At 39.5% G+C, this 26,489-nt stretch overlaps 1 protein-coding gene across 7 annotated transcripts in view; it reads right to left on the bottom strand.

Moving 5' to 3' along the window:
- SCN8A (sodium voltage-gated channel alpha subunit 8) overlaps positions 1-20,827 on the bottom strand; it is a 164,063-nt gene extending 143,236 nt beyond the window's left edge. For 6 of the 7 annotated variants that reach the window (XM_081061353.1, XM_081061351.1, XM_081061355.1 and 3 more), the window contains exon 1: positions 20,448-20,582. The gene's annotated coding sequence lies outside the window, so the exon portion shown is untranslated. Of the gene's footprint in view, positions 1-20,447; positions 20,583-20,754 lie in introns of those variants that run through there. The other variant, XM_081061352.1, reaches the window with a different exon arrangement.
- Positions 20,828-26,489: the final 5,662 nt, after the last annotated feature.

Raw genomic sequence — 26,489 nt, 5'->3', positions numbered from 1 at the left:
GAACTGCTTCAGCAAGTGGCAAGAACGATGGGATAAGTGTACGAAGCGAGGGGCAGTATTTTGAGGGGGATTAATGGCAATGTGTCTTTTACTGTAACAATTTTTTTTTAATTTAAACATTTACCGTATTGTTTGATCACATCTCATATGCTATTTCCCCCATTACTGCTTTTTAGATGCAATAGTAAAAAGTTTAGACAACTACCTAAATGAAAGGTTTGAGTTTTTAAAATATCTGCTCCACATTCTTAAAATCTGTCAATCATATGCATTTGCTTATAGTTTTCATGAATGTGAAAACTCAAATCCATACTCTAAGCTCCTCTAAATCTAGAAGTATACCCAGAAAACAACTGGAGAGTGGGGGATGGAGGGAAATAAACACAAAGCAAAATAAGTATGTATTTTTTGTATTAAATATTAATGTTTATAAGAGAGAAATGTACTCTCTTCTGTTGTAAACTTTCCATCTGAGAATAAACGCTGTATCACCAGACTACCAAGTGCCTGGCACATGGTAGATGTCTAATAAATGTTTACTTAGTGAACGAATGAATCTGTTTTTCCTGATATATCATGAGCTTCTTGAGGGCAAAGACCTCATCTCATGCACTTTTGTACCTGTTTCAAAGTAGGCAGTCGATAATAATGCATTGAATTAAATGATTCAACTAGGAGATAGAGCTCTGTGTAGGAAGGTTGTGTTAGCATTCTGTGTTTTCTTAGATTCTCCATTTGCCTACGCGGCATTCATTAACCACAGGGCCACACTGACGGCCAGAGTTGTTTGCACCTCCCCTGCCATCCAGAGCCCATACTCTGAACCCCCTCCTTTATCTAACTCACATACTAAGTCAATATTTCCTGAATCAATCCAGGGTCAGATTCCAGACAACTAGGAACAGCTCCTGACCTCCGAAGCCCACTGGAATCATTCAACCTAGCCAATCGTAAGCCATTTCCCCTGCCTGCGCTGCTTTTGCCCTGGGAAACACACCAAAGGCTCATACTTTCCCGTCACTCCTTCTTCCTCCCAAAACTGGTGCTTCGCCCAGTGGCCCTGCGTAGTAGGGCATGCCCCCTTCTCTTGGAAAGTATAAATAACAAAGTCTTCTTTTAATAATAAATTCTTTTATTTTTGAATTTTTATTAATCTTAAAACTTAATATTCACTGTAGTCAAAATTTCAAATTCCTCCTTTCCTCTTAAGAATTAAAGTTCAACATACAAATCTATGTCTATGTAAGCACATTTTAACAATTATTTTTAAGGAAGGCTTCACACATTATACTCTCTGAATGTTTTAGATAGCATTTAGAAATTTTCAGTGATCCATTCTTTTTACAGTACTTCAATTGTGTAACAAGTTAACTTTTGGAATTTTAATTTAAAATATTAATATGATTCGTTCTCAATGTCTCTCATGTTCCCATACTTGTAAATATAAGTCTAAACCTCTTACTCAATTCCTATTTCAAAGATATTTTCTTTTCATGGGTAACATTTTTATTACTTTAAATATTATTAATATTACTAATATTTAAAGTAATGAACATATAATAAGTACTTGATTTACTTATGCAATTCTTACTGCCTCTCTCTTGTAAAATCAGTCGTCGTTACAAATTAAGGCCCGAGGCATATCCGTTAAGGCCTGAGGCTACTACCATTTCTACCGCCACTGAACACAAGGAACCAGAACCAATCCAGCCGAATCTGAATTGCTGGCTTACACCACCGCTTACAAAATCTTACCTTCCCTATTAGATGGCAAACTGCTTTGAAGACTTATGTCCCCTACTCACCAAATTTAATGTTCTATATACAGCAGTCCCTTGATAAGCTTAGTTTTACATACATAACAATTTGCTGACTTTTTTAAAGCCTGAATCTTATCAGCTGTTAATTATCCCCTCTACCCTCAAAAAAACAACACACACACAAAAAAACCTACCAAATGGGTGATTAAACTCTAACGCTGCACAGTCTGTCAGTTTCCTATATAGTTAAATATAAACTACAAAATGACCCAGCAATTGCTACACAGCCAACTGAACTGAATTCTATGTTCACAATAAGTCCCACACACAAATGTTTATTGCAGTTTTAGCTATAAGGGTACAAAACTGGAAGAAACCAAGATGTCTTTAACAGGTGAATGGATAAACACATTGTGGTGTATCCATAGAATGGAATATTATTCAGTGACAAAAAGAACAAGCTATTAGTTCATACAACAATATGGATGAATCTTAAATGCATTTTGCTAAATGAAAGACCACCCATATTGTATGATTCCATTTATGTAACATTCTGGAAAAGGCAAATCTATAAGTATGGAAAACAGATTCGTGGTGTCTAAACAGATTAGACAGTGTGGTAGGAGATGGCTGACTACAAGGGAATGCACAGGGAAGTTTTTAGGTGATGGAACTGCTCTACATGGTACTGGGATAGTAGATACATGACTTCTCTATATTTGTCAAAACCCATAGAACTGTATCTTACAAAGAGTGAACTTTAATGTATGTAAATTTTAAAAAATCAAATAGGATATCAGGGAAGCTCAAGGTAGAATGCAGATTAAGAGAAATGAAGCTAATGTATTATAAATACATAACATAAACTCATTGAAGGGGGTGGGGGAAAATGGAGCTAACCTAGGTTACCCTGGAAAACGTTGTTTTGACTGGAAATTGTAGAACAGAAAAAAGACATTAGTAGAAAATCTGGTGAAACTCACAATTCTACAGCTTATTTAATAGAGTACTATGCCAATGTGAAATTCTTAGTTTCGATAAATGTACCTTATGTAAGATGTTAACATTAGGGGAAGCTAAGTGAAGGCATATAGGAATTCTCTGTATTATTTTTGCAACTCTTATAAATCTGAAATTATTTCAAAATTTAAAAAATATTTTAAGTAAAAAGAGAAGAAAATGTATACCATGAAAACAATAAGCAGAAAATTTCAGTGGCTATATTAATATCAGACAAAATAGATGTCAAAGGAAAATTACTAAGGATAAAAAGAGACATTGAATAATGATAAAAAGGTCAATTCACTACAAGACATAACAATCCTAAATGTGTATGCACCTAACAAAAGAGCTTCAAAATATATGAAGCAAAAATTGATAGAACTAAGGGAAGAAGTAAACAAATCTACAATAATAGTTGGAGACTTCCTTTCTCAGTAATCAATAAAACAAGTAGATAGAAAATAGTCGGGGCCAGCCCAGTGGCTGAGGCGGTTAAAGCTCCATGCTTCTAACTCTGAAGGCTGACGGTTCGATTCCCACATGGGCCAGTGGGTTCTCAACCACAAGGTTGCCAGTTCAATTCCTTGAGTCCTGCAAGAGATAAGGGATGGTGGGCAGTGCCCCCTGCAACTAAGATTGAACACGGCACCTACAGCTGAGCTGCCGCTGAGCTCCTGGATGGCTCAGTTGGTTGGAATGCGTCCTCTCAACCACAAGGTTGCCGGTTCAACTCCCACAAGGGATGGTGGGCTGTGCCCCCTGCAACTAACAACGGCAACTGGACCTGGAGCTGAGCTGCGCCCTTCACAACTAAGACTGAAAGGACAACAACTTGAAGCTGAACGGCACCCTCCACAACTAAGATTGAAAGGACAACAACTTGACTTGGAAAAAAGGCCTGGAAGTCCACACTGTTCCCCAATAAAGTCCTGTTGCCCTTCCCCAATAAAGTCTTTTAAAAAAAATAATAATAATCAAGGATATCAAAACATAAAGTTGGATACCTTAAATATATACAATTCTAACTTGTCAAATATATCTCAATAAAGCTGAAAAAAAAGAGGTAATTAAATCACATTTTTATTTTTAAACAAAGAAGGGGGAAAAAAATCAAGAGTTGAGAGGAACAGAATAACACCATCAACCAAACAAATATAATTGACATTTATAAAACATTCTATCTAACAATAGCAGTTTTCAAGTGCCCATGAAACATTCACCCAGATAGACAATAACCTGGGTCATAAAACAAATCTTAACAAAATTAAAAGTATTGGAATCATACAAAGTATACTCTCTGACCAAAATGGAATTCAGCTAGAAATCAATAAAATAAAAACTCTGGAAATTCTCTCAAAACTCCAAATACTCAAAACAATACACTTCTAAACAATTCATTGGTCAAAGAGGAAGTCTAAGAGAAATAAAAATTCAACATTATCAAAATCTGTAAAATGCAACCCATCGCAGTGCTTACAGGGAAATTTACAGAATTACAAGCTTATTTAAGAAAAGAAAGGTCTGAAATCAAAAACCCACTTTTTTTTAAAAAAAGCAAATTAACCAAAAGCAAGCAGAAAGAAAAAAAATAAACAGAAATAAATTAAATTAAAAAGAGAAAAACAAAAGAGAAAAATCAATAAAATCAAAAGCTGATTCTTTAAAAAGATGAATAGAATTGATAAGCCTCTAGCCAAACAAAAAATAAAAGAATGAATACAGTACTCTGCCCCCCACCCCATGGTATCACTTTCTGCGGTTTCAGTTACCTGCAGCCAACTGCAGTCCAAATATATTAAATGGAAAATTCCAGAAATAATTCATAAGTTTTAAATTGCGTGCCATTCTCAGTAGCGTGATGAAACCTCACTCTGTGCTGCCTGGGATGTGAATCATCCTTTTGTCCAGCTGTATATGCTACCCACCCATTAGTCACTTAGCAGCCATCTTGCTTATCAGATCTACTGTCATATTATCACAGCTCTTGTGTCCAAGTAACCCTTATTTTACTTCATAATGGCCCCAAAGTGCAAGAGTAGTGACACTGGCAATTCGGATATGTCAAAGAGAAGCCATAAAGTGCTTCCTTTAAGGGAAAAGGCAACTGCTCTAGACTTAATGAGGCATTTCATCATCTCACATCATCACAAGAAGAGTACAATACAATAAGATATTTTGAGAGAGACACCACATTCGCATGACTTTTATTCTAGTATTGTTATAATTGCTCTGTTTTACTATCATTGTTAATCTCTTACTGTGCCTAATTTATCATTTAAACTTTATCATAGGTAAGCATGTATAGGAAAAACCATAGTATATGTAGGGTTCAGTATTATCCACGGTGCCTGGCATCTACTGGGGGTCTTGGAATGCACCCCATGGATAAGGGGGGACTACGGTAATTATCAATACCAGTAATGAAAGAAGGAATATCACTATAGATCCACAGACATTAAAAGGATAATAAGGAAATAAATACTACAAACAAAGTATGTACATAAATTCAACAACTTAGATGAAACAGACCAATTCCTTGAAAGCTGCAAGGTACCAAAACTCACTCAAAAAGAACCAATCTGAATAACCTATATCTCTCTGAGAAATCGAATCTGTATTTAAAAATTCACACAAAGAAAACCCTAGGCTCAGATGGTTTCACTGGAGAATTCTACCAAATACTTAAAAAAGGAATTTTACACATTCTCTTCCAAAAAATATGAAAGGGAACATTTTCTAACAGCTTTTATAAAACCAGCATTATCCTGATACCAAAACCAGACAAAGACAGTACAAGAAAGAAACAAAACTACAGATCAATATCCACATGAACACAGATGCAAAATTCTTCAAAAAATATTAACAAATTAAATCCCACAATATAGAAGAATAACATCACAACCAAGTGGTATTTACCCCTAGAATGCAAGGCTAGTTCAATATTTGAAAATCAATCCATGTAATTGATTATATTAACAGATTAAAGAAGAAATTACATGATCATATCAAATGATACAAAAAAAGCGTTTGACAAAATACAACATCCATTCTTGATAAAACTCTCAGCAAACTAGGAATAGAACTTACTCAACCTGATAAAGAGTAACTACAAAAATTAACAGCTGCCATCACATTTAATGAAGAAACACTACATGCTTTTTCCCTAAGATAAGGAAGAAGGCATGAATATTCACTCTTACCACACTCATTCAGTGTTACTGGAAGTTTGTAATAAGGGTGAGGAGAAAAATAAATTAAAAGTGCACAGATTAGGAAAAAAGAAATGGCATAGATGGCATAACTGTCTATATAGAAAATCCCAAAGATCTATAATAAAGCTCCTAGAACTAATAAGTGAGTTTAACAAGGTTGTAAGATACAAGTTCAACATACAGAAATCCAACACATTTTTATATACTAGGAATGATTAGGAACTAAAATCTAAAATAAAAACATATATAATAGCTCAAAAAATACTTAGATATAAATCTAACAAAACGTGCAAATCTATATGCCAAAACCTATAAAATGCTGATTAGAGAACTCAAATATGACCAAATAAATGAAGAGATACACCATGTTCATTGATTGGAAGACTTGATACAGTTATCAATTCTCAAATTGATCTACAGATTTAATGCAGTTCCAGTCAAAACGCCATCAGGAGTTTTTGCAGATACAGATAAGTTGATTGTAAAATTTACATAAAAAAAACAAAAGGACTAGATTAGACAAAACATTTTTTTTAAAAACTAAAATAAAGTTAGAAGACTCACACTACAGCATTTTAGATCTTGTATAAAGCTACACTACAAGAATCAAAACTGGTATTGGGAAGGGTTGGACGCATACACCAATGAAACAGAATAGAGAGTCTAGAAATAGGCCCACATAAATATAGCCAATTGAGTTTTGACAAAGCTGCAAAATCATTTCAATGGAGAAAGGATAGTCTTCAATAAAAATGCTACTGGAAAAATTGCACATCTATCTACAAAAAAATGTTTTAAAGAACTTTGACCTAAATTTCATAACTCATACAAAAATTAACTCAAATGTATCATAGATCTAAATGTAAAATGTGAAACTCAAACTTTTAGAACAAAGAACATCTCTGTGACCTTGGGTTAGACAAAGAATTCTTATATCAAAACATAATCCATAAAAGAAAGAAATTGACAAATTAGACAATCAAAATTTAAAACCTCAGATCTACACAAGGCATTGTTAAGAGATGAAAAAGAAAAGCTACACATTAGCAGAAAATATGTCCAAGTAATTTATCTGATAAAAGACTTGCATCCAGGATATATTAAAAGGGAAAAAAAAAACTTCAAAGCTCACAGTAAGAAAACAAATAATCCAACTTAAAAAACGGACAAAAGATTTGAACAGACAGTTCACCAAAGATGCATGGATGGCAGTAAGCACGTGAAAAAATGCTCAACATCATTAGCCATTATGGACATGCAAACTGAAGCCACAATGAGATAAACGCCACACACCTATTAAAAAGGCTAAAATAAAAAAATCTCAACGCTCAGTGTCACTAATAATCAAGGAAATGCAAATCAAAACTACAATGAGATATTACCTCACCTCTGTCAGATAACCACTACAAAAAATAAAAGAAGACAGTAAATGTTATTGACAAGGATGTAGAGAAATCTGGAACCCTTGCACACTGCTGCTGAGCATGCAAAAGGGTGCCGCTGCTATGGCAAACAATATAGAGGCTCCTCGAAAAATTAAAAACAGAACTACCATATGATCCAGCAATCCCACTTCTGGGTATTTACCCAAAAGAATTAAAATCAGGATCTCTAAGATTCATTAGCACTCCGACATTCATTGCGGCACTGCTCACAATAATAACCAAGATAGGAAACAATCGAAACGTCCATTAATAGATGAACTGATTTTAAAAATGTGGCATCTACATACAATGAAATACTATTCAGCCTTTAAAAGGAAGGAAATTCTGACATGTGTGACAACATGGATGAATTTTGACATTATGCTAAATGTAATAAACCAGACACAGAAAGGTAAACACTACAAGACTTCACTTATGTGAGATATCTAAAATAGTCAAATTCATAGAATCTGAGTAGACTGGTGGTTGCTAGGGGCTGGGGGAGGGGGGAATGGGAGGTCACTAATCAATGGACATAAAGTTTCAGGTAAGCAGGATGAATAAGCTCTGGACATCCACTGTATAACAAAGTACCTACAGTCAACAATAATGTATTGCACAGCGGAAATTTTGCTCAGGGTAGATCTCACGTTAAGTGTTCTTACCACAATAAAATAAACTTCAAAAAAAATCTGAAATCCCAAGTGCAAATGAAGATACAAAGCAAGTGAACACTGCTGGTGGGAATGCAAAATGGCATGGCCGCTCGGAAAAATAGTTTGGCAGCTTCTTGTAGAGGTAAACATACACCTCCCATATTACCCAGCAATCTCGCTCTTAGGAGTATCTTTGAGAAATGTAGATTTAGGTTCACAGAAAAACCTATGCAGGAAGCACTGTTCACAGTAGCACTGTTCATAATCACTTGGAACTGGATCCATTCAAATATCCCTCAACAGATGACTGGATAAAGTAACTTGTGAAACCACACAATGGAATCCTACTCAACAATAAAAAAGAAACTACTGATAAATATAACAGATACTTCTCCAAGCTATTATGCTGAATGAAAGAAGCCGATCTCGAAAGGTTACATACTGTAGTATGATTCCATTTATATGACGTTCTAGAAAAGGCAAAACCAGAGGAAAGAAGAAGTGATCAAGGAGTGCTAGGGATTAAGGGTCAGGGAGTCTGACGGCAAAGAGCAGCAGTGGGGAGCTTCTTGACGCGATGGAAGCGGCTTGTATGCTGACTGTGGTGGTGGTGGTGGTGTAAATCTACGCATGTGTTAAAAATCAAGGATGGGCAGCCGGTTGACTCAGTGCTCAAGGCACCAAGGTCGCCGGTTCGATTGCCACATGGGCCAGTGAGCTGCGCCCTCCACAACTAGACTGAAAGACAACAACTTGATTTGGAGCTGAAGGGTCCTGGAAAAACACACTGTTCTCCAATATTCCCCAATTAAAAAAAAAAAAAAGATAAACACATTATTTATAAAAAAAAGAAAACCATGGAACCGTACTCCAAAATTTTTTTCAATTATACTATTTGTAAATTTAAAAAATAACAATTAAAAAATAACCAAAGCTGTTAAAATGTTAAAAGGAAAAAATATAGTTGCCATATATGAGCTAAAACTTGAAAACCTTTTCAAATGTTTAGTTCTATCGAACTTGTTCTTGTGAAGGAAAAGAGTACCCTATTTGGTTATAGCATTCTAACAGGAATAAGTTTCCAGATAGGAAAAAGAACGCTGCTTGTCCTGGGGGCACTGTGTATTGGCCCAAAACCACAACCAGACTGCAGGTGTTCTGAGGCCTAAATTGTGGCCATAAAATCATCACATACCCTCTTACCCAACATGTAGACCAGCACCTACCTATACTGTGAACTCTATAGATCCACACTGAATTTTTACAATATCCTCAAAAGTCAGCATTCAGTACCCACAAATAAGAGCTCTTACTAGGCCCTGTGATTAAACCACAGGAGGAAAAAACAGCTGGAAAGGCCTTGACAACCTCTACAAACAGAAGCAGCGCCTATAAAGGAGCTGATGGTTCTGGAATCCTGGCTAGAAAAGTGACACTGCTTTCTGGGATGATTTTTTTTTTCTTTCTAGAGATTTTGCAACAGGTTGCACTGAGTGAAAAATGTATTACCCTTCAAACAAACAAATAAACAAACAAACAAACAAACAAAAAAGAGGAACCTCTTCTGAGCACTACCCTAGGCTAAGGCGGCTCCAGAGCGGAGCCCAACAGAGCAGGGCAGGAAGTCCCAGTGTCCTGACGACCAGGAGGCCTCACCACTGGAAAACAGCAAGGCGCTCTGCTGAGAAGGGGGTGGCGAAAGGCATGGCAACTCCTACACTCACAAGGGACAACATAAACCAAAGACTTCCTGATGGTCAGAAAGGAGCTTGTGGCTCGGAACAAAGCACATCAGCCCCCGAGGGTCAGGCTGGATATAATCGAATTAAAGATGGAAACACTCAAGTCTAATAAATAACAAGTCTTTAATACCCACTCAGCACACAAAATGGGCTTATTTTCTTTGACCTATAAAGCTTTTGAGCAATTTTGAATGCCAAGAGTCTACATTAAGATCCTATAATAAAACAAGTCTTACCTCCTTCGACACTTATGTCTGAAGTTTCCAGTATGAGTCAGAAAAAAGAAAAAAAAGCCTTGTGAGGTAAGTGAACTAGCGACATGTCGTTCTGTTTCGCCTCTACATTTAATCACTCAACCTGTGCCTTTCTTGAGTCTTACGTCCACCCTTTCTAGAGACAAGAAGAAATACTACAAAAAGGCAAGTAAAAAAACTAAAAAGCTACGAATATTACTTGCACTAGGACACCTAGATTAATAAAGCAGATGGCCATGATTCAGTTAAGTGGTCTTTATGGACTTTCCTCATCCCAGGCTACCTTAAAAATGCCTTCCCAAGGAGCTGCTGTTTAACTGTTCTTAATCACTCTTACTTTGAGCATTCAAACTAGGAAGCAGGTACAAACTTACAGTGTGACTGCACAGAGAACCTCCTAATGGCATTACTGTAAGGACGCTCTGCATCCCTAAATAGAGGGATACATTCACTAACATCCTGTACATGAACTCTGCCTGCTCTACTGGTTCCACACAAACCATGGGAACTTCTGCCAACTGAGTGCAAGCTGTGGTAAATGTTAATGGAATTTGCAAGAACTCGGTAACTTCAGTGGCAACAAGGAAAATAATACTAACAAACTAAATGAAAATTTGTATTGCATTAAATTAAATTGCTTTTCTCTAGGTACATTCTGTCATTTTGTATGTATATATTCTGATGTTCCAATCACCCTGTTTTTTGGTTTTTTCTTATTCAATGATCTTTATTGACTACAAAAGGGTGGAACAGAACCCAAACTCCCTGAGCTCAGCCTTTGCTCCCAATGACCACTGCACACTGAAGTCACACATTACAGCCCACTGGCCACTGTCATGTACCCCGCTTCCCCGAGGAACTTTATGCAAGTCAAGCCTGACGTTTGGTCTCCACAGCCCAAGATTCAGCACCTAAATAGAAAGCAACAATACTGGCTGATAAGGCTTAACTGTCCCTCTGCTTTCATCTATTAGAATCTGCTCATTTGCTACCTTTAATTCAGCCTGCAATTTCAAATACTATGATTCTCATGGAGCACACGGAATGTAAGCAAATGATCAAAGAAAGAAAGCCACTGAGCTTCAGTGAGGACGAAACAGTCATCCACCAGGTCCATGAAAAGGAGCATAATTCTTGTTTCTTTATGCGCCAAACTGAAGGTTAGTTGAGACTATCAAGAAAAAAGATGAGTTAAGTGTCCATAGATGGACAGAATGAAAGGCTCCAAAATAAGGATAGAGATGCACAAAGATTAAATACTCTTTATCAGTGAGAGAGCCCAGAGAATAAATATAGAAGTTGAAAGATTTGGGTTTTCCTTAAAGAAATCATGTCAGAAGCTCAAGGGGGAAAAAACCCCTCTGCAGAGAAAGGATTAAAAATCAGAAATAAAGATAGCTTGCTTACCAAGACACTCTGGACTAGACTACCAACATGTATTACTGATTTTCTCACTATAAGGTTCTCTGTCTCTAAACTTTAAGACAGCAAAACCATCTTTACTCTTCCTCCTTCCCCCTCCCCATGTAGGCATTCACCAAGTCCTTCCAAGTCTTCCTATAAACTATTTCTTACGTTAGAAAAATGTTACTGAAACACATACATCCATGTGACACACAGATACAAAATTCTCTTATTTCTCCTTCCTTCCCATCTTCATCACTACTACCCTAGTTCAAGCCTTTGCACCCAACCATTTTGTAAAGCCCAGCTCAAATCCTCCTTCTTCCATCAACCTGTCTGATCATACCAGCTTGAAGCTCTCACCTTTCTAAAAAAAAAAAAAAAAAATCAATTTACTTATTTCCTACATTTATGTGACAATTAAACCCTTCTCAATTTTCAATTGTTATCATGAACCATGATGAAAACCTCTTCTTAGGAAACATTTTGTGTGTAAAATTTCTTTCACCAAATAAATACGTTCCTAGAACATAAGGTCTATCTTTTCTGTATCTTTCAATACCTGTCATAATGCCTCACCCTTAGTTGCTACTCACTAAACATTTGTTCATTGGTGTGGTCAGGAGAGGTGATTTACAGTTCCCCACAGAAGGCAATGGCTGTATGTGTGTACTGAGACTAACGATTCTTATGGCTATAACTTCCTCTCTACTTTTATTTTTCATGGACAATTCTCAAACGGAAACCCTGAAAAGCAATGTACTTAGAAAAGGGCTGCTTTGGCCCAAACTAACTTTACTTTAAATAAGCCAAGAAATAAGAATATAAATTTCACTAAGAAAAAAGAAAACATAGAGGATTATCTGTATCAAAAGGAAAAGGGGGGAATTAACTGATCTAAGATGATCTAGAAGGACTTCAAATCCTCAAACTATTTTAACAATCTTCCTCAAAAGACAACAGAAATAACTGTATCTGGGGTAAGGGGCGAGAATGTATACAGGTGCATACACATATGTAAAAAAGGATACAAGACAAATTGGTTACAGCAGCTGCCTTTATGAAGTACATACTGGATGACTGGAAGACAGTATAAGACGACTACTTAACTTTGAACCTTCTGGTTTTGAACCCTGCGCCGCTGTTTACTACTCAAACAAATAAATGTAAAAGATATACTTGATGACATAGAATGGAAGAGATACCTTCAACAGTGCCTTTGGAGAAAATGTTTTTATATTAAATGACTTAAAATCCTAAAAAGGGGGGCAGGAAAATAAAAACAAATTTTAAGAATGTTACTATTGGGCTGGCCCGGTGGCTCAGGCAGTTAGAGCTCCATGCTCCTAACTTCGAAGGCTGCCAGTTCGAGTCCCACATGGGCCAATGGGCTCTCAACCGCAAGGTGGCCAGTTCAATTCCTCGATTCCCGCAAGGGATGGTGGGCTGCACCCCCTGCAACTAGCAATGGCAACTGGACCTGGAGCTGAACAGCGCCCTCCAACTAAGATTGAAAGGACAACAACTTGACTTGGAAAAACATCCTGGAAGTACACACTGTTCCCCAATAAAGTCCTGTTCCCCTTCCCCAATAAAAATCTTTAAAAAAAAAAAAAAGAATGTTACTATTAATACATTTTTTGCCATGAAGCAAGAAAATATTCTCCAGCTTTAACAATGCAGAGGTCAGATAAAGAAAGCAATTTGCAGCAACGTTCTAGCAGAGCTAAGGGTAAATTAACATTTGATAAACAAAACACCTTCCCCTCAAGTTCCAGAAGTTATCCAGAAGACCAGGATCACTCTCGTTCAGTATTACACAGAGAGACAGATATACTCAAAAGGAATCTGCGGAGGGGAGAGAATTCCTTCTCTTAAAATATGAATAGTTCCCCAAGTTCCCATCCAAATTCCCTTGTACATTTTCACTGCAGTCCTTTCTCTTCTCACTCCATTCTGATGATTCCTCACACTCCCAATACTTTCTTCCTTATCATAATACCAATCTTTTACAAGTCTTTTTTTCAAGGCATCTTTCCTAGAAACAAGACATTTCTCCCCTTTAGCCTTCACCAAAATCTTAAGAAATCCAGTTGAGAATTCTGTAGTAAATGAGATTTCTGGGTATTCTGAGAAAGCTCTACCAGTTGTTTTGCAACCTGCTCAGTCTTTCTCTGCAATTTAATAATAATGTATCAATTTATTTTCATTTAAAAGCATTTTATTTGGCTTCTTATTAAGACAAAAACACACTAGTGAATGTGAATCGAAAGCCTGTTGCATTATCTTTAATTGAAGAAGAATTCCTCCTGAAACAAGAAACTAACCGTGTAATAAATTAAGCCCTACTTATTTGTAGGGCTGTCTGTCACTCAGTAAAATGAAGAAAAATGTGATTTCACACTGGTTTCCTGTGAACATTAAGCTTCCAGAGGCTCAGCCTTCAATTGTCTATACTACTAAATATTAAAATAAGGAGAGCATAAGAATCGATGACAAATAAATTACTTTTTCATTGATAAAGTAGTTGTGATCTCTTCCTTTATCAATCACTATCTAAAAATTTAAAGTAACATTTTAATTTTGACTTTTTCTCCCTTCCCAAGTTTACTCTGGTGGAAATACTAATGATCAATTAAATATCCAAAACGGAGAAAAGAGGAAGAAAATAAATGACCGATATAATTCACAGCCTAGATAATCCATTCCTGGATAAATAAGCATTCACTATGTTTCTCTAATGTTCTTACTCCCCAATAACCCAAAAGATTTTACAGCATAAAAACCGCACTGATTAATTGAACAGGAAAGAAGCCTGTTAATATGTCTCCTGAGGGATTTCAGTGCTTTCTATTTCCAGATCCTGGGACAAGCCCAATGAACACAGGACGCTTCTCCCCACCACCAGCAGTGCATGTAAAACGGCTCCAACCCTCTTTAGTCATCCTAACCCAATGGACTACTTCCAGGAACAGAGAGCTTCAGTCCCAAATGAAGATAACCTCTTAGACCCCCAGGCTCCTTTTTTTTTTCTCTAATTTTTCCCTCCTCAGTTGGACACATCTGCACATACCTGAGGGAAATCTTAACCGTCCTCCTTCACCTTTGCTCCTCTAGCCCAGCAGCCTCCCAGAACTTTTTCTGCTCCAATGCGCATATCCCTCCCAGCAATCCCCAGTAGATTGTTCTTCTCCAAGTCCTACTCCACTGTCAGCCTTGCACAGTCAAAGAAGTCCAGGCAAGAGTGCTCACAACTCCCCTGGGGCCCTGCTTATAACTTACGTTGGCAATGTGAGAGCATTTACCAGTAGCCAAGTATATACATTTATGTGCAAGAGATAAGAAAAAAGGCAGGCCAACACCAAGACATGAAGACCTTCTAAAGAGTAGCGAGGACAGCTACAGAAATGAAATGAGTATGTTACTTTAATGCCTCCTATTTTCATCCATGTTTTATTTGTCGATACATTTTCTGTTCATTTCCCCTCATCGTTTCTGCTTCCAAAATGCTCTCCTTCCAAGGTACTTTTGCCCTCCCTCTGCCTATCCCAGAATCTTTCACTATGCCCACTCACTAAGATATGTTTAGCTACCTAGGATAACGATAATTTCTTAAAATAAAGCCAAAATTGTTCACATTACTTGGTTATATGAACATCAGAATATAATACCATTTAAGAGAAAAAAATCTTTAAGCATGAGTCAGCCATCCTGGATAGCTGTCTCCACGCTACCACTTACTGGTCCTGCAGCCCTGGACAACTCACGTAAGCACTGGGATACGTACTCAGTATCCTCAGCTGTAAAATGGGTCAAACAATATTTGTCTTACCTAACTCAAACTATCAACTGATAGAAAGATTTTTAAAGTTTTTATAAACAGACAAACATAGAGTAATAATTAACAAAGACAGATGATCAGTCATGAGACCCATTCAAATAAAGCAGTGCAAAGATTACCGTATATAATGGGAAAACCTAGAATGGTGCTGAGGACAAAGCAACTCCAAACTTGTATCATCACTCACCAAATTAAAATATCCAGCTCAAGAAGAATAAAGAAGAGCCTCAGCCTCTGGACCCATTCCACCTTCAGCTCCCAGGCTGTAGCTAAAAGCAGCCCAGTTGCCTGCCAATTGTTGAGTGCCAGAGTTCTCCTTTTTGGTAGGGTCCTATTCTAGAACAGTTTGGGAATGAATGAGGAAAGTTACTCTGGTAACTGCATTTGCACTTGGTGGTTTTGATCAGCACTGCAACTGTACAGTAAAACTTTTCTCTATTTAGACTATAAATGTCCACTCTACGCAGGCTACCTGTGACTCTATCCTCCATATCAGACCGAAGATAAAGCAAGCATCTGCTTTTCAGACTACTGAAATTTAATATAGTACATACATACTATATCAAACACACATATAAATACACGCTGAGCTGCTAAATCCCCAGAGGGAAAGGAGCTAATGTATATTGAGTTCTTTGTGTCAGAAACCATAAGGAAACAGAGATTTCATTTAATCCCCAAACACCCTGCCACGTACGTATTATTATTCTTACTGGTATAGATGAGAACACTGAAGCAAAATAGATTAAATAACTTGCCCAAGGTCACAAAGCTAATTAGTAGCAGAGTTAAGACTTAAACTTAGTTTTGCCTAACTCCAAAGCCCATACTGCTTCTGGCATCCTCTTCTCAATGGCACAACTATGGCAAACTTCTTGGGTCTTCATTTCACCTTAATTCCTGGTATAGGACTGAACTGCGTGTTCTGGTTGAGTTTTTATAACTTCAAAAAGGGACAAAGAAAGCTTTCCCAGAAGATTTCTCTGTCTTTTCCTGCATTTATTTCCTACTCCTGCACAAACTATTGTTTTTTAGGCTGAATCACTGGGCTAAATCTAACAGTTTACACAACATTTCAGCAATTAATATACCTAAAGGGTGAAAGTTCTTTTTCCTTCCTTTAACACTTTAATAGTTATAATTTTTGAGCATGGGCTCATCTTCTAAGCTGGTCCTTGCCATTTAAAGAGTGGTAGTGCCTAGCACAATGCCTCATACCAGTAATAGGTGCAGAGGGAAAATATTTGTTGATTCACTGATTGAGAAAGGTTTCTTTATTCCTCTAGTTAATTTGCTATATTTAAATCAAGAGACTTTATAGGAGGAGTCCAATTGTAAGAATGAATTATTTCACATTAAACATAATTTTTTGGACAATTTAAAAATGATTCATTAAAAAAGGTAAATTGAAATATAACAATCTAGTGTTTCAGTCTGTAAATGACTAATAACTAATGGACTATGAACTTAAGAGTTTAAAAGGCTAGGTTTAAAAATACTGTTACTCTCAAAGTAAACGAACAAATGAAACAGAAACAAATTCATAGAGAATAAACTGATGGTTGCCAGATGGGAGGGGGGTTGGGAAGCTGCGTGAAAAAGATGAAAGGATTAAGTACAAATTGACAGTTATAAAATAGTCAAGAGATGTAAAGTACAGCATAGGGAATATAGTCAATAATATTGTAATAACTATGTATGGTGTCAGGTAAGTACCAAAGTTATCGGATCACTTTGTAAGTTATATAAATGTCCAATCACTATGTTGTACACCTGAAACTAATATAATGTTGTTTTTTAACTATAATTGATACAAAACACAGAAAACTGTTTTGCTTAGGGTGGTAAGATTGACTTTTTTCATTTCTTATACACATTAAAATTTTTCTGCACTAAGTATGTTATTTTTATAATTATGGAAACTGACCTCACTCTGCATAAACTATGTATTTTTAACATTTTTTATACCATGTGTTTATTTTCTCAGACATGATCCATAGGAATTAAGTATTCATTAATTCATGCATGTGTCTCTGGAACAACTTATTACATAATATCACACATTAAAGACAATTTTTTTCCCATTCATGGAATGTTTTTCTTGACTTAGGTGGATATGTGTCTGTGTATTCTTTTCAGCAGGTGCAGGTTTCTTGTATACTCTCCACAGAACACTGATTGTCACTTTTTTCTTTGTAACAAGCATAAGTATGGCATTTGCCCCGATATAGCCCCAGCTTGTCTTTTAACTTTATGTATATTACCTTTTCAATGATGTTAAAATACTTCAATCACAGTGAAATCCAAATGGAAGGAGCTATTTATGTGGTAGTAAGTCCCCTACCAATGGAAGTATTTAAAGCAGAAATCTCCCATAAGGGGATTCCTGTGCTGGGCGGGAGGTTGCACAAGTTGAATTTTATGTCCCCATCCTATTCTAAGATTTTAAAATAATGTTTTTGACAAGTCTATGTTAGTGATACAATGGACTGCATACAGACCTCTGCTGTGTTGAGTCCTTTTCGCCAGCTTACTTTTTAAATCAACCCAGAAAAGATGCCTTTCTGATCCAGCTTAATTTAGCGAGCTTTCTGATTACTCCCTGTGGAGACCAATTCCCACAATATTAACAATTTCTTCTATTTGAAATCATCAAAATGTGCTGAAATAATGCAGTCAGCAAAATGTCACTGTATAACTTACATATGGATCTGTTGCAGCCTGTAAAACACTGTCTCCATGAGGGACAGCCAAAATGAAGAATTATGTGGGAGTGATAAAATATGATAACTAGACCTGCAACCTCAAGTATAAACCCAGCTGCGCACGCACACACACATCTATAGGAAAGCCTGCTCATAATAAAAGCAAAGAAAAACCCAAATCATGTGTGCACTTACTTCACCACAGGGAGGGTCAGGGAACTGTCCTTTCAGCACCACAGCAAGAAACCCTGGGGCACATCTAATCACAGGCAACCAAAGCCAGCTGGTGAGAAAAATTTGTTAAAGCTCCTACAAAGAAAGCACCAAACAACTGTATGGTTGTTTGTTTTTAAGTATGCTATATTCCAATGCATAATTCTTTATTAATTTAAAATAAAATCCTTCAAATATTTTGAAAAAAGTTGACAAAACCCTAAATGAAAAACCAAAGGTATTATTAAGTCAGTCTCTCAATCTCAACCAAAGGAACCAGTAATGGGCATGGAATATCAATAATGGCTTTGCAATGCCCACCACCAACCCTACTAAGAAACACAACACATTTACAACATACCCATAATCAGATGTTCAGAGAACATGGAACATGCTTGCTGTCCTTTCCAGGTAGAGCCTCAATTTCTAGGACAGAGAATGCTTGCTGAATACCAAACCATCACTTCTACCCCCCTTCCAAGCAATCAAATTATCTTTCAGGGAGAACTAAAGGCCTTATGGGTCATGAGTTCCAAAGAAAAAACGCTGCAGTATTTCAGGAACCAGGTTACAGGCAATGTGCTACAAAGCTTTCAGCATTCTAAGTCTGATTCCCCCGAGATTCCTACCAGGATGGTACTGGGTGGTAATGTTACCCAGCCATTTGCATTACACATCAAAAAAATTATTTTTGAGGAAAGAAAACAGTCCCTCCACCCCCAAACATCTTCTAATGCACGTGGAGAAAAGAGAGAAGTACAGAGAGATTGTGAAACAGTGAAAACCTACCACATCTGAAATCTCCCTTGGAAGAAGCTAAAACATCCCCCAGCCCTAACACACGGCTACGTCGCTAAAGGCTCTCCAGGTTCAAACTTGAGAAAAGTTATAACATGCACTGCTCCCCCCTTTGCCCTCAAAGCCCTCACCCACACTTCCTGATGCCATCCCTGCTTCTCTGGTGTCCACTGTGCATTAATAGCTGTTTTCCCTGTAGGCAGAGCTTGCTCCATACCAATTATTTCTCCCTCCCCCTGTATTAGCCAGATGTAAGGCAAAGTTTCTTTTTTATCCCCCCAACAAATGACATCCTTTTATTATGAACACTGATTCCGAATCTTGGAATCTCCGGGTATAAAATGTATTCCCCATGTTCCAAAAACTGCAGTGTAAGTGAGGAAGAGGGCACAGGGTGGAGTAGTTGGAAGGAATGCACGGTTTGAAGAATCATATTTATCAGGCTGAAAAACGATTCCCACTCCACCCCACCTGGAAGCCGGGGCCCCTGAAGGGGTCTGAAAGCTCTGGCTAACCCCTGGAAAGTTAACTGCCAAGTCTCCACCGATGGTTGCTGCTGGCATGGAGGGGATGGAGCTGAGCTCTCAGCGAAAATGCAGAGGCTCTGCGGTCCCCCAAGTACCAAGAGAGAACTAGAGAGGAGGGGTCCCAGCCTGTGGAGCTGGGCAGTCCCGTAAGCCCCACGCTAACAAGAAGTCCAGGGTGGTGGGGGAGGGAAGGGAGAGAGGAGACCAGGAACGAGCTCTGCATCGGGTGGCGTGGGGGTGGGGGTGGGGGAAGGGGATATTCTGAAAGTGATGTACTCCCTAATGCAGGGATCTCAGCCTGCCCAGGAAGGTCCCGGGGCCCCCAACACAGCCCCAGAGCACCCTGTCGGGAGGGGGGGCGGACGCGTCCGAGTAAAGGACAGGGGGAGTCCTGGCTGCCCTAGGGACCCAGGAACCCCTGGCTTCTGCAGTTGGTAACAGCCTGGAGCCGGATGGGGGAGAAGGATGCAGCGAGGCAGGGGGAGGGGCTCTACCTGAGGGGCTGCCCTTCCCCGTGCAGGCCGGCGAGGGGCCGCGACTCTGCCCGAGCCCGGGGAGACGGCGGTGAGTGGGGGTGCCGCACTCACTACGAAAGGGGCGCCGAGGGCAGGCCAGTGTCCCCACTGCAGCCAGGAGACGAGGACAGCGAGGGGGTGGGGGTGGGGGCCGGTGGTCCTCAGTTCTCCTCGGGGACCCCGATCAACACGGGGGAAAGGTGCAAGACTTCCAAGCACCTGTCCAAAACGGGGAAGGCAGAAACCCTGTCCCAGGGCTCCTGGAGCTCCGCCGCGCACTCTGCGGCAAAGCCCCGGACTAGAGATGGGCGAGCCCCGCTCGGGGGTCCCGGGGAGAGAGGGGGAACCCGGCGGGCGAGGAGCGGCCCCCGCACGGGGGCCCTGGGCGACTTACGGCAGCGGCGGTGCGGCAGGCAGCGGCGGCCCTAGCGCGGGGCCCGGGAGGCGCGGCCGGACTGCAGAGGCGCCGAGGCTGCGGCGGGCGGGACTGCGGTGGGCGCCATCTTGGAGCGCTCCCCGCGCCCGCCCCCCGCGCCGCCCGAGCCCTTGCATAATTGATGACTCGCGCCCGCCGCGCGCCGCCGCGCGCGCCCCCGCGCCGGACCCCCGCCCGCCCCGCCCCCGCGCCGACCCCCGGCGCGTGCCCTCCGCACGCCCCGGACCCTGCGCGCGCCGCCCCTGCCCGCCCGCGGCCCACCTACCCCTGCAGGGCGCGCCGCCCGCCCTCCCGCGCTCTCGCCGGCTCTCAGGCCGGCGTCCCCGCGCCGCCCGGACCGGATCCGGGGCGAGACCGCAGGGCTCCGGCAGGGGGCGCCGCGCCAGCGTCCCCGGGCCCGCCTCCCCACGCCCCCGCGGAGCCGCGCGGGAGGGGCCCGGAGCTGGGCTCCCGGTCGCGGGGCGCGGGACTCCACCGCTGCCCGCCCGCCCGCAGCTGGACCTTGACACCGCAAAGGTGCTGTGTTGACTCGAGTGCCCGGTGGCCGTTGTAAATGCCAAGAATTACCTTTCTCCTGAACGGCAGTCTCAGAAGGCGATGCCAGGTAATATTGCCATGCACAGTTGTTGGAATGTCTGACATATATAAACACAAAGAACTCAATTTACATGATCTTTGGCCGACTGAAAAAACAGCTCAGAAGTCTGTCAACAGCAGTTGGAGTCTTGTGATTCAGTGGTATGAGGGAGTAGGGAGACACTGCTTCCTTGACAGCCCACGTCCAAAACTATAAAGATCACCTTAATGTTTTTAAACCTCAGTTTGTCTATCTGTAAAGTAGGCACGAGCATCCGAACTGCTTACTCCACACCCTCTTAGGAGGATCTAAATAATGAATGTGAGAACTTTCAGCATTTTATTGTGCCTCTCTTCTACATTACTATTTCTTTCTACCACAAGTTCACAGTTAAGAGTGAAAGACCATGGTCAGGCTGCCACTAACTGAGTAGCCTTGGATGTGAACAATCTCTCAGAGCTTCAGTGTTCTCCTCTGTATAAGGGAACAATCACAGTACCAACCTGACAGGTTTGTTGTGAGGATTAAAGAAAAGAATGCATTTCACACATTCACAACACAACCTAGCATACAGTCTGTCTATCATGTAGTGTGCCTGCTACATACGCTTTACTAAGTTATAACTGACATAGGATAAACTACACGTTTAGAATGAACACTTTTGTTATATGTATGAGTATGCGTGCATGAAACTATCACCACCATCAAGGTAATGAACATACCCATCACCTCCAAAAGTTTCTCCAGGCCTGTAACCCGTCCATGGATGACTGACTCACAGTATATGGGAGTATCAGTTGCTCCACATCCTTGACATTAGTTTTGGTCAATCTTTTTCATTTTAGCCATTATAATAGGTGAGTAGTGTTGTTTTGTTGTGGTTTTAATTGACATTTCTTTAATGACTAAAGATATTGAGGATCTTTTCATGGGCTTATTTGTCATCAGTAACTCCTCTTGGGTGAAGTGTTAAGTCTTTTGCCTATTTTTAAAGTTAGGTTGTTTGTTTTCTTATTGAGTTTTGAAAGATATTTACATATTCTGGATACAAGTCTTAATCAGGTATGTGATTTGTAAATATTGTCTCCCCAACTGGGCATTCCTTTTTATTCTCTTAACAGTGTCTTTCAAAGAGCACAGTTTTGTTTCTCCCTTTGAATCTAAATGCCTTCTATTTCTTTTTCTTGCCTTATTGCACGGGCTAGGACCTCTAATACAATGTTGAATAGAAGTGGAAAGAGCAAACATCTTTGCTTTGTTCCTCATCGTAAGGGGAAAATGTTCAATCTTTTGTCATTAAGTATGATGTTAGCTATAGATTTTTCCTAGATACCCTTTATCATGTCGAGGAAAGTCTGTTCTAGTTCTAATTTCTTGAGAGTTTTTTATGACCTTTATGTAGCATAATTTTAAGAAAGCTAATGTGTTTTAAAGAGATTTAAAAAAATTCAATCCCATGACATAGAGAAACTCTTTCTTCATAATAGACTTGCCTTTCTAAATAGTTTTTATTTTGCATTTTCTGGAGCTGTGTGGTTGTTACAATCAGTATATAGGCCTTCCTTATTAAAGCTGCTTTTCCTGAAAATCAGTCTCTGGAGCTATCATTAGACATTAGTTGCCAAACAGTAAGAGAACAGATTTCTATATCCTTCCTCCAATATTTGAAGGAACGTGAAAATTCAGCTGTATGAGAAATCAAAGATAACTGAAATAAATGGAGTGATATACTATGTGCTGTTGTTATGATGTCAGTTCAAGTAATAGAATCTGTTACTTTTGAGCTTCAGTTAGCTAAACTTACAAACTTTTCAAAATATGAGAAAATTTGCTGACTCCATGAGAATCTTTGAAGGCATCAAAAATGTCAAGGACTTTCTTTCACAACTAAGCTCATATCAGGAAAAACTTCAATACAGTGAGAAGTGAGTTTCCATTTAGAAAGATGAAAGAGGGATTAGACTTACCCAGTGTTGCTCCAGAGGGCAAAACCAACACCAGGAGTGGGAGTCCTTAGAAGATAGATGCTAGCTCAGTATGAAGAAGGATGTTCTAAATGGTGCTGATCAGCAACAAAATAGACCAAGGAGCCAAAAGTGTTTGTTCATGGAGAAACTGTAAAATCAGTTGTTCTGGACATTTTGGGGATCAAGAACCCCTATGAAAATCTGATGAAAACTATGGATTCTTAATCTTTTCAGATAGATTTGCAGATCCGTGCACACACATGCATATATACTAATGCACAGTCAGTTGTGAAACTCTTCCTTAAACCCCTGGTGAAGAATGGCCAGTGTACATAGATGTTTAAAGCGTGAAGTGGAGTTCTGCCCCTTCCCACTCTGAGAGCCTGTGAGCCTCTGGTCCTTTCCTCATCCTTGCCACTGCTTTTAGCGGTCATCTAGGGTTTCCTGATGGAAATCCAGCAGAAGTATTTTCCTTTTTGGGATGTTCTGCCTCACTTCTCCTTCTACCTTTTGACTTAATAATAATTTACTTAATCTTCTATCCCTCATTCCAGACATTAGGGCTTCCTCTACATTTACTGTTCCCTTCAATGGAAACAAGATTGAATCCCTTAGCTCCTGTGATGGCAGCAGACTCCAGTCTGAAGATGTTATCTCTGAGATTACTCCTGATCTCCTCCCACACTGGCAAACCCTGCAGAAGTATTGGTGATGTGGAAGATACTATTCACACGAGTCTTCCTTTTCACTGCAACCAATGTGAAATCCCTTACAACGATACGCCTCATGTGTTAGCCTATGGATTTTTGGACTGTCTTACTTGTGGTTTATCTTATTTTTGGTTTGTACTGCTTTTTATTGTAGCTTTGCAAATAACTTACCAATTAATTTGGTCGAACTGCATCAACAAGAGCATACCTCATGCCTCAAGGTCAACATCTGGAACCCCACTGATGGCACTGCTGTGCATCCGAAGTAGTAAGTATATGCTTAGCTAGGCATAGTTGAGAGGCAGTGTTCATAGTGGTCAGGCACGTGGACTATGGAGCAAGATGTCAGGAATTCAAATCCAAGCATGGCTTAGAACCTTGGGCAAGTTATGTAACTACTATGCTGTCGTATCCTGTTCAATGGGGTTGATGATAGCTCCTGTCTCATAGTAAGATATGACAAGATCCTATAAGAACATAGAATGGCACCTAGCACCATTCTAGGTACATATTAGTTTATTATCCATATGCCCCTTCTCTTCACTCACCTCACTTCTAATGGACTCTTGGTCCTGGGAGCTCTTGCTCCCTAATGCCTTTGACTCTATGCCCTCCTTTCCACTGTCCTTGCCCCAATCATCTCTTGCTACTGCTACAGTGACAAGCGTATTGTTCATTCTTGCTTCCTTTCCCAACGATGTGACCTTGCAGTGCAAAATGCTTTTATTCATAGAGGTAGTGGCCGATGAGTTTTGCCCACCACCTACATCATATTGAAGTTCCTCTTCTCTTTTCGTCAGCATTCTGTGAACAGTAATGCGCTTCAAAAAATAAAAACTTTGATTCTCTATAGAAAAGGCCCCCAGGAAGAAACTCTGGAGTAATCTTTGACTACTGTCTTTCTTTCAAATGTCACATCTGATCCGTCAGCAAATCCAGAGTCTAACTTCTCTCACCAGAGTTACCATGTCATCACTGTCTTTCACATGACTTGTTTCAACAGCCTCTTAGCTGATCTCCCTGTTTCTACTCTGGCTCCTCTTCGGTCTTTTCTCAACTCAACATCCAGAAAGATCCTTTTAACTAGAAGTTAGATCAAGTCACTCTACTTGTAATAGCAGTAAGAGCCAAATAGCAATAAAAGCCAAATTCTGTGAATTACAACCCATCCACCCTCCGCTGCTATGATTAGTCCCTGTTGACTAACTTCAGCTCCTTCTGTTTACTGACACCATACGCACACACCAGCACTTGCTGATCCTTCTACCTGTAGCTCTCTTCCTCCGGATGGCCACAGGGTGCTCCTTTATTCCCCTTAGATATAAACTAAACTATCTCCTTCTCAAGGATGCCTTCCCTGGCCATCCTATTCAAAAGTTTAGCCCCACGCCCCACATTTCCAATTCCCCTTCCCTGGTTCATTTTTCTCCGTAGCACATATCGTTATCTACTGTACTGTATGTTTTATTTATTTATCTAGTGTATTGTCTGATTCTCCCACTAGAACAACTCTGGGAAAGCAGGGATTTTTGTCTGCTTTGTTCACTGCTTTATCCTTAATACCTAAAGCAGTGTCTATCCGACACTCAGAAGAAATGTGTTGAATGAATGACAAAGAAAACTGAAATGGGAAAAAATAAATGGCGTTGGAACAGTGTTAGACAAATAGACCAATGGAACCGAATGGAAATCCCCAAAACAGACCCCCCAGATGAATCCTTGATGTACAGTCACAGGTGGCATTGCAGATCAATGGGGAAATGACAGAATTCAATAAATGGTGCTGGCACAATTGGGTAACCACACAGAAAATAATGAAGTTAGACCTCTACTTCCATGTGAAATAAAAGTCTAAATATGAAGGTCAAGTTTGAAAGCTTTGAACGTAGTACTGGAGAATAACTTTATGAACTCAGGGAAAACAAGGATTTCTTAAACAAGACACAAAAAACACTATCTGTAAAGGAAAAAGATATATCCAGACCTGATCAAATTAAGAGTGTCTACTTTTCAAAAGATACCATAAAGAAAGTGAAAAGACAAGGTGTTGGGTAGGCAAAATATTTAAAACACATACAACTGACACAGGTCTAGGATTAAAAACTCCTGCAATCAAGGTAACTACCATTGGAAACTAGGCAAAAGCCTTATAATAGACACTTCACATAAAAGGGAATCTAAATGGTCAATAAACATATAAAGAGGTATTCAACATTAATAACCAAAAATTCTAATACTAAGTGAAATCAGTCAGACAGAAAAAGCAGAGAACCCTATGATTTCACTGACATGTGGTATATAAACCAAAAACAATAAAAGAACAAGACAAACAAATGAGAAACAAAAACTATAGACACAGACAATAGTTTAGTGGTTACCAGAGGGTAAGAAGGGTGGGGGGAGGGAGATGAGGGTAAAGGGGATCAAATATATGGTGATGGAAGGAGAACTGACTCTGGGTGATGAACACACAATGGGATTGATAGATGATGTAATACAGAATTGTACACCTGAAAGCTATGTAATTTTACTAATAATTGCCACCCCAATAAATTAAAAAAAAATAACCAAAAATTCTAATTAAAACCACAATGAAATGCCTACCAGGCTGACAAAAAACTTAAAGTCTGACAACACCGAATGGCATAGAAATGGAACAAGGGGAACTTTCATACATCACTGGTGGGCACATGAAGTGTTTGCAAAACAGTATGACAGTATCCAGTCAAATTGAAGACAGGCGTAT

This window comes from Rhinolophus hipposideros, assembly GCF_964194185.1.
Source record: "Rhinolophus hipposideros genome assembly, chromosome: 9".
In the NCBI taxonomy this organism is placed as follows: Eukaryota; Metazoa; Chordata; class Mammalia; order Chiroptera; family Rhinolophidae; genus Rhinolophus; species Rhinolophus hipposideros.
The sequence above is the reverse complement of the archived record's forward strand: the minus strand, read 5'-3'. Positions and strand labels throughout refer to the sequence as shown.